This window comes from Xenopus laevis, chromosome 2L (assembly GCF_017654675.1).
Source record: "Xenopus laevis strain J_2021 chromosome 2L, Xenopus_laevis_v10.1, whole genome shotgun sequence".
Lineage (NCBI taxonomy): Eukaryota > Metazoa > Chordata > Amphibia > Anura > Pipidae > Xenopus > Xenopus laevis.
In genome coordinates this window covers 78,455,319-78,468,717 of record NC_054373.1, presented here as the reverse complement: position 1 = coordinate 78,468,717, position 13,399 = coordinate 78,455,319, and the positions used below count along the sequence as shown (strand labels likewise).

Genomic DNA, 13,399 nt, shown 5'->3' with positions numbered 1-13,399 from the left:
GATTCTGTGTAGTTACTGTGATAGGATTATCCAATGTGTCATGCAACTCCTAGAAAGAGGTGTTACTTGTGAGAGTTGCATGAATGGACGTGTGAAGTGTTCTGAAACCGCCACCATGTCAAGGTGGAGAAACCATCCCTGAACAGAGGCAGGGGCCTTCGACACAACCTGTCTGCTACATACAATGCTGTTCTAACATCTGTACCCCGGCGGTTTCAGAACACTTCACACGTCCATTCATGCAACTCTCACAAGTAACACCTCTTTCTTGGAGTTGCATGACACATTGGATAATTCTATCACAGTAATATTACTGTCTTTTATTTTGTACTAAGGTTGTATTAACCGAGAATAAGTTAGTGTAGGGTGTAGTAACCTCTCTCAACCAATCACAGGATGGATTTTTTTCTTTTTTCGTATTTTATTTGTATTTTTCAGTAAATGAATCACAAATCTTTATAAACACCCGATGGTTAGAAGCATATGTTACATTTTGGTGCAGAGTAAAATAAAAAAAAAACAAAGGTTCAATTAAGAACATAGAGTGTTCTTACTTGACAGACAAATGCATCGGCAATGTAAACTTCCAGTAGCAGATACACACTTAAAATAGGACATATAAATAAAGAAAGCAAGAAGAGCAATATGAAACTAGGCATATGTGTGAAATTGAGACATAGGCTATGTCTAGAGGGTGGCAGGCTTGGGATGGGCAATTGGAAAAGCCTCTCGAGATGGCAGCTTATTGCGAAGAGACCAAGCCCCGCAGTTTCCACATCGCCCAAACCTTGAGGTAGTGGTCCATCCTGTTTTGCATGAAGGCAATGCCTGACTCAAATGTTCTATTGCTATTTACTCTTCTAATTATCTTGGCTTTCATGGGTGATGTAGGATCTTTCCATTTGGAGACGATTGTTAGGCGCATAGCCGTTAAGACTTGATTCACCAGGGCTTGATCACATTTGTGTAGTCTGGGTATAGGCTTACCAAGTAAGAGTGTGATAGGGTCCAAGGATACTGGGCGAGCTATTAATTGACTTATGAGAGCCGCCACCTCCTTCCAAAGTGGTTGTATTTGCGGACAGCCCCAAAAAACATGTGGAAGAGTACCTCAAGCACTGCAGTTTCTCCAGCAAGTGGGGGAATGGTTTTGAAATAATTTGTGTAGACATCTGGGGTGTTGTACCAGAAGGTTAAAGTCTTGTAGATGCTCTCCTTTTGCCATAGACATGAGACCATTCATTAAACATTATCCCAAATTTGGGGCCAGTCTGCAGCCGCTATTGGTTGTGGTAGAGCTTGATCCCATTTGTTACAGGATGGAACACCAGCCCATCAAATCTGTTGGCCTGTTGCTGTAGGATACTAGAATCTAGGAAGGCAAATGGTTATGGTTAAAAGGGTTATTTACTAAAACTCAAATTTATCTCGTATTTTTATCAAACCAAGATAGACCAAACTCCCATCCATGATTTTATCTTATTTATCAATAAAATAACATGAAAAATCATGAGAAAAAAACTTGATAAAATTATGCGAAAACCCAAATCATACAAATTTTTCAGATTTGACACCTGAATTTCTAAATTTTTCAGGTTAGCTTCCAAAAACCCAGAATTATTGGATGAAACCCCCGAGCAGATTACAATATCTTCAAATTGTAAAAGGGACATCCCCCATTGATTTATACATGACCTTTACAGGTTTGAGATGGGGGATTTTTGGATTCAGACTTTTTGCAACTTTCTGGGTATAATAAATCTCAAACATTCCAGATAAAATTGTGGTTTAGTGAATAACCCCCTTATTGTTCTCCTATACCACCACCTGCACAACTTTGTGAGGGATTTTTAAGGATGATGCAGATTAATTTACAGTAGAAGCTCCATTTTATGTTTTTCAGGGGGCCAGGAAAAATAGTGTAAAATCTGGCAAAATGTAAAATCAGGGAAATGTGTTAAAAAGTATTCTTTACTTTGAAATACAATATTTACTGTGCAAGGCCTCTCTGACAGTCACATGCACAACCTAAAGAAATAAGTTATTTGTACATGCCTATTTGAGGTGCATACTAATTGGACTTGACTATTTACAGATAGAAACATGGCAAAATATGCATCTAGTTAATATTAAAACTCTTAATTTCAGAAATAACATTCACTGAAGATAAAATGCCGTTTTTGGAATATCAGGCAAGATTTTGGTGTAGAATTCAAGAAAACAAGATATAAATCAGGACAAAGCACCCATTGCAATGCATTATAAATTTATGGGTAAAAAAATGTTCTGGTATAAAATGTTGGAAAACTTGAAATCATGCTATGTAAAATTAAGGTTTCACTGCATTTGGCAAAGTTTTAATTCATTTAGGCAATATTTGGTAAATAGTTTTACATCCCCTTTAGTGCCACCTCTGTTGGGTATAACCAGGAGTATAATTTTATTGCTAATATATAATAGATGTTTATAGGTGCTGCATATGGTGAGTCCAAATAGTGTGGGGAAGTTGTAAGGTGGAGTGTCAGAGCCTATGATTTACCATTCTACATAAAACATGGAAAACAGAAATAAAAAGCCACTGGTACCTCTAAAGTGTTTAGGGGTTATTTGCAAAGCTGAATGCAGGGTGCAAAGTACACTTGCAAAGCACCCTGCATTCGACTGTGTGCGGGTCTCTGCAATTTGTTTGGACCTTTGGCTTCCCCCACAACTAACGTGCTGGCTGCATTAGTCAGAGCTCTATTGGTGAGGGATGGGAAGTAGCATGTAGACACCCCCTTCTGCCCATTACCTTTCCACTAACTTCTGCATCATTCAAGATTTGCTGCATCTCCTGACGCCAAATTTTGGTTTCCAGAGTGCAAGTGCATTTTAAGTGAACACTTTTATGCCCCTTATCTCTCCCGAAAGCAATGTTTAAGGTGTTGCTTTAAACGCCCCTATCAATGCAATAATGTGGAAAATCAAAGCAGTTAACATTTCAAAAGGTACAAAGACATACCCTATCAGTGTTAGAATCAAGCAAAGCTATCTTTGACCTAGTTTGTAGGAGATATCGACCCTTTTTTATCTACCAACTGTTGTCACTCTATGCTTTTAATAAAGGTCTGTGCAATAGACCAACTCATCCATCATGTCCTGAAATGAAGTATACATGGGTTTTAAGGGTTTGCTCTCCTGAATGCATCTGCAATGTTTCCAGCACAGACAATAATGATATTATGGAGTGGTTATTCATCTCAGTTAGGAAAGAAATTTGTAGGAAACATTTATATCTGCTGCAGAGACATCAAAAATACATTTGCAGAGATACATTTCAGGACAGTAGTAGTTAAATTGTTTGAAGTTTTTTCTACAAGTGGTATATTTTGATTAATGACAGGTAAGTGTATTTTAAAATGTCTTCTAAACAATATTACATTACATTAAGCTTTAGAATTCTATTAAATTTATTTCTTTGTATTTGCTACAGAATTCTGTATTTTGTTGCCTGAAAAATTATGCCATCTTTCAATTGCACTTAAAATGTGCAATGCACAATTAAAGTTTGCTGCACAATTAACTGTCTAATGAACAGTACATTGTCAAATGTACATTTATCTATATAAAGATAGATAGATAGATAGATAGATAATGCCCTAGTACTCTAATTGCAATGCAGAATTTGGCTTTACATGTACAATTATGATCATACACATTACTGAAATGCCCTGTTTTTAGCAATAACATATAACATGCCTATTTTCTAATTTGCTCAATAAAACATGGATGGAAGTAGTGGCACATATTTACACTAACAATATTAACAATATTAGAAGAGAGTATCATCATATTCTAAAGTAATGTGGCATTAACCTATCTGTAATTTAATGAGCTCAATTATGAAAGTAATTTTTGCATATAATTACTTCACATAATATGTAATTATTGTAGCAAGTGCCTGCCACTACCTCTTAGCAGAAAACATTAGCTAGTAATGTAGTAAATGCTAGTAAATTAAAGAGGTTTGAGGCTGATCTAATCATGCACCTTAATGTGGACTTTAACCATGTGGACCACAAAAATACTAAATTATATAGTAAATAAAGTACCCCACTTGTAAAATACAAGGATATTATAAGTTACTGAGGAGTTCCATGACGGGAGGGTTGAAGGGCGGAAGGAAATTTGCAGGGAGAGAGCACCAGTGGCACGTGCTGCCTCTGGCTTATAAACGATGCATACTGACATAGGAACATGCCATTAATTTAGTAAACAAAATACCCCATATTGTAAATTTTACATATAAAAACACGAGGGCAAGGCCGAATGTTTTTTATACAGGCTATGGAACTCCGAGGTAGCTTCTATTATACTCGGTACTTTATTTATAATAATACACAAGTTTCAGTAAGTGATGCGACAGAAATGACATCATGGAACTCCTGTGTAACTGATAATATACTTTATTCACTATATAATCTACAGTATGATAATCTTCCTATGGCCCAAAATTGGGTTTGAGCCACATTTGCAGCTGCTGTGCTCACCTTGCTACTCCATCGCTCCCTTTGGCTCCCCCGTCAGATGATGCCTCTCTGGTCTGCCTCTCCCTTTGCACAGTGTCTTTCCAGTCTGGGATTCAAGATTTAATTTAAAGCCAGAGAAATTATTAATGAAAGGAATTAAATCATTTATGACAATTGTAGCTGATAGCAAGGTGGAAGAGTTTTCATTAAAAGGAAAGTATTCAATTGTTGTCATCTTTTTATGGATATCTTATCGATAGCTAGTCAGTAGATAGTGATGCTCCCTAATCTGCCCACTTCCAACATGGCCCAGCCTCTTCCAACCTGTTACCAGTAGGGGATAAATTTCAAGGACAAAAACTATGTAAATAGCATTTCACTGCTCCACAACTAACATTGTACTTTCACATGTTAGCAAATTAGTTCAGAAAAGCAGACCACATTTTCATGTGGTTTAATAAATCCCACATACAATGCTAGGAGAGGGACAGTATTAAAAAAATGCCTTGTTCTCAAGTGCCTCATGATGATACTATTCTTATATCTTTTCTAGTATGGTCCTGTATAATAAGTTGTGTGAGGAAAACAATTGGACAAGAGCACTACAAAATGTCAAGTATGAGGGGCGAGCTAACTTAATCCTTCTTGGAAGACAGATACAATGCCATAATATTAGCAGGTAACAGAATACTGTAATCCAAAAAAGTTTAGATACTAAATGACACAATGGGGCTGTTTATTAAACTTTAAGATTATGTTTTTTCCCCTTGATTCAGTAAAATCACAGTAAAAAATGCTCAAATTTTTCAATTCTAGTTTTCCAAATGCAGATTTTCAAAACTTATCAATCTAAAATCATTTTGAAAATTCTAATGAAAATTTAACCAGCTAAACATGATGGATTTCTATAAAAGTTAATGGGTATTGGATTTTCAAGCAATTTTATTATTTTGTTGAATTAAAAATGAATAGATAAATGCAAATTTAGTTGCAATGGGTTTTATTCTGTACAAGAAATACAATTTTCTGGTTTTTTTTAGTTTTTTTTTTTTATAAATTTGCTAGGGATTGAGAAAAAATAAATATGTGGAGAATACTTTTTTTGTAATAAACATGTGACATTGAAACCTGACCTATAGGTAAAAAAAAAAAAAGTTTAATGTGCAGTAATATATTGAAGAGTAGTTTTTTTGCGTCAATATCACTTTAAGGGACAAGAAAAATTCATTAAAATAAATAAGATTAACTATAAGTGATAGTATTTAGAGAGGATCCACATACAAAGGAAACTTAATATTTAAATGTGACAGGTGTGTAAAGTCTAGGATTGAATTAGCATAATGCATTTTTTTGAGTAGAGGGTCTTTAAGGACACACAGTTTGTTTGATAATATACTGTATGATGTTCGTCAATGAGGCCCACATAACTTAATACTTGTGGAAACGGCCATTGTCTATGTTAAAAAAAAATTCTATTTTACAGATTTTTTTCTCAGTTGGAATTACCTTTTGCTAAAACATGGACTGTTAACATTTTTTGAGGTAAAGGTATTGCATTTGCATATATACATTCTTGTAGCAGGGTGAATATATAATCACAAATAATGTTAGTTTAGAACATTTTCAGACACATGAGTATAAGGGGGTTATTTTCTAAACTCAGAATTTATCCTGACCAAACTCCCATCCCTGATTTTGCCTTATTTTTTAATAAAATAACTAGATTTAATCGGATCTGTAAAAACTTGATGAAATCGAGTGAAAACCCTAATCATTCAATTTTTTTGGGTTATTTATCAGATTATTGGGTTAAACCCAGCACAGATCATGATATCTTCCAATTGGTATTGGGACATCTCCTAATTACTTAACATGACCTCGACAGGTCTGAAATGATGGATTTTCAGATATGGGTTATTTGCAGCATCAGGGTATAATAAATCTTGAGAAATTCAAGTTTTTTTCTCACAAAAAATTTGAGATGTTTGCCCCAAAAAGCCAGACCAGATAAATTCGAGGTTTAGTAAAGAACCCCCTAAGTGACTATAAGATCCCAGTTTCTCAAACAAGTGTTGGTTATAGTATCTGATATATTTTTGCTAAGTTTCAGTACATTTAATACTGTATTTTAGGAGGAATAGCATCTTCTCCCCTACCTCTTTCTGTTGGGGTTCCTCAAGGCTCTGTCTTGGGACCATTACTATTCTCCCTCTATACTTCCTCCCTCGGCAAATTAATCAACTTGTACGGTTTCCACTACCACCGCTATGCTGACGATACTCAGATCTATCTCGCATCTCCTGATCTCAACCCAGAACTCCTAACTCGCGTCTCCTCCTGCCTGTCCGCTATCTCTACCTGGATGTCGCAACGCTACCTTAAATTAAAACTCTCTTAAACTGAAATGGTTCTCTTTCCTCCATCTCCAACACCAGTAACATCCCGGAAGTATCCATCATAGCTAACAATTCCACTATCACCACCTCTCCCCAGGCCCGGTGCCTTGGGGTTATCCTAGATTCTGCCCTGTCATTCACTCCTCATATCCAGTCACTTATTAAATCATGTGAATTCTACCTGAGGAACATATCCAAAATATGATAATTTATCACCCAAGATGCTGCCAAAATTCTTATTTGCTCTCTAGTCATATCACGTCTAGACTACTATAACTCTCTTTTATTTGGCCGTCCCCTCCAGAGACTGTCACCTCTCCAGTCCATAATGAACACTGCTGCGAGGCTCATACACCTCAGAAACCGCTCTTCCGCCACGCCATTCTGTTAATCCCTGCACTGGCTTCGGTTACCTTTCAGAATCAAATTCAAATTAATGACCCTGACATTCAAAGCACTTCATAACTCTGCCCCACCCTACATCTCTAAACTCATCTCTATATACTCACCCAACTCAACTCTTCTCTCATTACCTCCTCACATGCTCGCATTCAAGACTTTGCAAGGGCTGCACCCCTCCTCTGGAACTCTCTCCCACGGTCTATCCGACTTTCTCCCAACTTTTCTGCTTTCAAGAAATCTCTTAAAACGCACGTCTTTCGAGAAGCCTACCCTCACTCTGCTTAATGCAACACCACATACAGTACCACATTTCTCAGCCACTTAATTCAATCTTGCTCACTCCCACACCTTGTGTATTACTCCCTTCCCTTTAGAGTGTATGCACTTTTGCATAGGGCTTTCCTCACCTTTTGTACCAGTTTTGACTGTGATGTATGTAACTCCATATGTTCTATGTATAGAATTCATGTGATTTAGTTGTATAATCACATTTACTTTACAGTACTACGCAATATGTTGGTGCTATATAAATACATGTTAATAATAATAATAAAAAGTTATTTGATAGTATAGAGATGAATATAGATAAAAATGCCACTTTACCACTTTGTTTTGTGTTTATACCTTATTAGGCACTTCCTTCTGTTTTGGGATTGATGAATGTGTCTGATAGTGTCAAACTTACATAGCCCATGAAAATGCTAGTACCCTGGCCTTGAGTGTAGAGCCACCTGTTTGGCTGTAAGAGCAGGTTTTTTTTCTGTGCTGTGATTTCTCTATGCTCTCTCATCAGTAACTCCCTTTTTACAAGTCTATACTCTTAACTCTGTGATTTCTTTGTTTGGGTTCTGACTCGTTGTGATTCAGAATCCATGGACCTCATGTCAAATAAACTTTGTCTTTCACCTCAAGTGGTGTCTGGGAAATTAATTTCCACAATATTATTAATTACAAATATTTACCTTTCAGCTTGAAGGACTTTTAGAATGAGGGTAAATATTCCATTGATTTAGCGACATATTTATCAAGGGTCAAAACTGTCAAATTTGACTAGGGAGTTATTCCAATTTGATTTGAGATTTTTTTTTTTAATCCTTTATTAGATTTTCGAGATTTATCATACTCTGACCCTTTTAGAACTCAAATATGACTATTGACCACCCAAAACCTGTCTAATTGCTGTTTAAGTCAATGGGAGATGTCCAGGGATCAATTTTGAGTTGCTTGCAGCCTTCCTGAAATACAAGTTTTTTCAAAGAGAAAACAATCAATTTTTTAAAATTCAAATTGAATTTGATTAAATTTTTTGTGTCGATTACATTCATCTGACTTTAAAAAATGTAATTTTTTAAATACATTACGATTGGTCAAAGTTTGAATCTATGGGACTTTAGAGGAGTTTTTAAAAACTCACATGAATTCGAAATTTGACCTTTGATAAATGTGCCTCTTAAAGTTGCATCTAACATTATAGAACTGGGGACTTGGCCAGAGAAGCCAGAACTGATACATACAAATATTTGGCATGCAAATTAAAACATATTTATACGTTTTGTGTTACCAATACTTATTATCTGTGTATAATTCTAGAAGCTACTAAGCATCTTAGCTGTGTTTAACTAGTCAGAAAGTTCTAAAATTATTTTTTTATGTGTCTCAATCAATCTGTTCATTTATTTTACATCTAACCTAATTTGAGCATTCAACATTCATCTATCTTTATATCCAGCAGGCACTGTCAATTTCAAGGATTTTCATTTAAATGATCCAGAATCACTAAGAACAGATATAAAATCCATCACTTATTTTCCTTTTTAACTGTAACAATCCTGGCCAAGGCAATACAGCCCAGGGGGGCTAAGCCTACAGGAATAATGTCACAATTACTTGCTAATGCTAATTAGTCCACTGATTCAGTATGAAGTAGACTTGTGTTCTGATATTTTTGCATATGGAAGTTTTAAGAAAATTAATGAAGCTTTAGAAAGAGATATGCTAACAATCAAGATTTCCCTTGCTATTACCTCTTGTCTGCATCCCACTCTTTTAATTTAATGTTTTAACAGACATTAAATAAATATTATATGGATTAACAATATCCTTTGGGCAAAACAATAGTTAAGTCTCCATTTTCTGTAATCAGAAACATTATCAATATCTTAAGTAATTTTCTCAACTGGGAAAGCCCAATAACTACTTGTACATTCATAGACATATAGGTATGTTAATAGCTACTGATTAAAATGGCCCTGGTGCGTGTATGTTGTATAAATGTTACGGAAAACAAATGGCACATTCCTCTTGGACAGGTATTGATGTGAATGAACAATATTTGTAAAGCATAGCATACTCCAGTAGTGCTATGTAAATAAAGCGTAATACTATAATAAAACCTTCATTGCAGATTACAAATCTTATTGAAGGTCCACAACTCTCATTAAAATTAAAATGAAATTTAAATTCTTTTATTTGTAAATTTATTATTTCCAGCAAAGTGTGGTAGGAAAGATTAATTTAGAACAGTTCAACATATATTATATAGTAAAATAGAATAAATGAAATGAAATTAACCAGGACCTACCAGGACCAGAAATCAACCCAAGTCAAATATCAGCAAAGCAGTATATTCTCACCATTGCTGAAGGGTGGTTCCGGGTGCACAAAGTGTGGTAGGTACAGAAGAGAAAAGGGGCAATCGCAAAGGTGGATTAGTAACATCTTACAATATGGTATATGTCAAGCATATACTGTAACATGAATGGTATATAAGACAACTGAGGAAGGTCGGGTTGCATAGACAACAGTATTGTAACAAAATTAACCTAACGATAAGTGAAATTGCTCATTACATGACTATAACCTATGTAACCTCCACAAGTTCTATGACAGCATATTTTTTCAGTTTACAATAGTGAGCAATTAGCTGGCCTTTAAAACACATTCATGTAATATCAGGCAAGCTCTTCTTTAGAAAAAAATAAGCATGTGTTCATTCATTCTCCAAATAAATTCTGTTTTAAGTGTGCCTGGGGTATAATTGTTGTATTTGTGTATTGAGCCAGTGTTAAAATAAGGGAGGTGAGGTGTACCAGAAAACCCATGATAAGGGTTCATCTAAGGTCCCCCTCTGGCACATCATTGGACAACAACCACCTCCAGAACCATGATTTGCACTGCCACCAATCAATTACTGCATTCCGGACCCCCACGCTCCATCACAACACTTCATAGCCTTTCAATTTGAGTGGATGATGGGCCCCAACAGGACTCGGGCCATTGGGGTTTCTCCCGATGTCCCAGCTGGCCAGGTACAGAATTCTCAGACAATGTTGCTATCCATTTCGGCAGTCCATATCCCTCTGTCCATCAAAAGTCTTGAACCCATTTAACAAAAAACAAATAAATTACACAGTAATAACAATTGTAATATTAATTCAATCATATGAAATATTCCCTTGTACTGTGAGTTTTACAGATTATATTGGATTAAATTTAGTGGTATATACATAGTATACACATGTGCATCAAGTTCAACCGTAAGTCTGTATATAAACTTCCTAACTTCTAGTTGATCGAGAGGAAGGCAAAAACCCCATTATACATTAACATATTCACAAGTTAGTGAGGAATGTAGATGGTACTCTCTTCAAGATTGCAGTGGAACAAATCATGCCCCTTCTTTTTCAAAATATAGCTTGGTTTATAAACTCTAGTACGCTGCTCTTTAGTTGGTCCAATACAGTCTCATATGGGTTAGTCTATTGGCTATATAACCAGCTTGGGGGATAAGAATCCACACAATAACAATATTTTTAGAATTTACTCATACTACCATTTCAATGTGAATGGCTGCCCCATGGTCACAGAACAGCTTATTTATACACTATATTAATGTCTCTGAGCAAGCACCCAATTTGAAAGGTAATGGTAAAGTTTTTGTGTAAATTGTCCTTTAATGGTCCCTTTAGAGGCAACTAGTGCAGCAAGATATGCACTTATTCTCATTATAGCGAATGTTATCTCTCTACATCATGTTGCACCGTGTGATATATAATGTACATGAAAACCTTCCTCATCTATAAATGCTTGTCTGTAAATATGTTTCATCACCCACTAAGCAGACATATTGATTTCAATTAGAGTTTTGGCTGGTAGCAACCCAAATGACTTTGTGTATTATTTAATTACTCCTACTGCAATGGATTGTATTTTAGAGTAGCACACTGAAGGAACTGGGCAATAAATGTCCAGAACTCCCACTAAAAGCATTACTTACAATGAGTTAAAGAAATCCCCCATTCACTGAGTATGTCTAAATGACATTACAAAACAGCTGGTTCCTGGAAATGCCAGTTCAAATGAAAATATTGTACAACATTGCTGACAGTTGTGTTTGGTTAAAGACATTATTTCTACATTTAAAAAGGCAAACCTTACTGTTATTCTAGAAAAGCTCCCAGTCAAAATTAGAAAATGAATAGCTTTCAAATAAATTAATGAAAGCCTGTTCGCCTGTTAACAGCATCCAAAGGCAGTAAGTGATATCATGAAATTATACCAGATAGTAGAAGCTGATTTGTTAAAGAACAAGAATTGAACCTGAGTATTTAATGGTAAAGTCCATATTTGAAAGCATTCTGGGGCATGCAAAGCATGGCTGGTAACAAGACAAATTGTTACATAAAGGGGCTCCCTTTCAACACCAGTTTAATAAGTAGGGCTTATGCTGAACATATTTTTATTTTATTCTTATTTTTATTCTTTTAATTAAGAAATATCATCATCATTCACTTATATAGCACCAGCAAGTTTTTGCTAATTCTTGCAACTAAGAAGGGCAAAATCTGAAACTGAAAGTACAAGTCACATTCTAGTGTTTGGTTTGATTAAGCACATTTTAAACAAACTAGAAGCCCTCTGTGTAACCAAAACCCTCCCACCCCTAGCTGCAGCCCGTTAGGCTTTTCTAAAAAAGCTGTTCACTATACATTAAAAAATAAGCACAGACATGCAATAAGGAAACAGTGAGGCTAAATTATAAACAGCGGGCAAATTTGCACCTGGACAGTAACCTATGGCAACCATAGCTATGATTGCTATCAGTGCTCAACCTGCATCTGGCTGAAAAAAAGTAAAAGTTGTTATGAGTTACTGCCCAGGTGCAAATTTGCCTACTGTTTTTAAATGAGCCTTACTGTTTTTTTCCATAAGCATAAAAACATGTAGCTACAAACATGTTTTAACACTTTGATCTACTCGATAAATTAAAGGCTACTACATAAGCTATATAAAAAAAAACTGTATTTTGTATCCAATTATTTTATCATTTACTTGTAGCATGAAAATGGTCTATTGTTTCTCCATCAAATGTATAAAACCTGGTTATTATAAAAAAAATACCTAGGACTTTGCCTCTTATATGCCTGGTGTACTTTTGATTTGATTTAGTTTTGATTTACTGGTTTTAGTACTTAACAATAAGTCTTTTAAATATAATAAAAACTATTATTAATGCAAGAGGGGAGTATTATTATGGGGAGTAATCTGGACCCAAGCTATGCAAATACTTCCATGCACTTTCTAGAGTCAAATATGAAAAGGCTAACCTGTATTGTGTTTTACTACTGATTTGGAAAAGATTTGTAACAAAAATGTGTTTTATTAACCTGTGCAGAGACCCTGAGAATTAGCTGTATTTTTCCTTGTTTAATTTGGACACCCAATGTAGTCATTTAATTTACCCTATGCAGGTATTTTTTGATCTAGTTCAAGGAAAGCCAGCATGGGGCAGTGTTTAAAAGTATAAAAGAGAGAGCACACATGCTCAGGGCTCTTTGTCTGGATCCCCACCTTGCAGAGAGGTGGGTACAGGATTGGGTCTGAGCCAGTGTCAGGCAACAAGTTAGGTGCAATTTTAGTTACACATAGAAGTCTTTGTTATAGTCACTGTAGGAGTAAAAGTTAGCGGCAGATTATCAAGTGAGCAGCTATTTGGAAAATTAGATTAGTTGGGGTTAGCACTCTTTAGTGATAAACCCGCCAGACAGGGACACGAGTGGGTGAGCTCAGGAGCAGGGGAAGTGCTAAGGAGCA

General features: G+C 35.7%; 1 long non-coding RNA gene across 1 annotated transcript in view; it reads right to left on the bottom strand.

The window, feature by feature from the left end:
• Nucleotides 1–1,229: 1,229 nt before the first annotated feature.
• Nucleotides 1,230–13,399, bottom strand: part of LOC121399986 — a 53,238-nt gene continuing 41,068 nt past the window's right edge. The window contains exons 2-3 of the long non-coding RNA XR_005965403.1: nt 4,530–4,614; nt 1,230–1,372 (exon numbers count right to left, since the gene is read on the bottom strand). This is a non-coding gene — a long non-coding RNA (uncharacterized LOC121399986). The remainder of the gene's footprint in view (nt 1,373–4,529; nt 4,615–13,399) is intronic.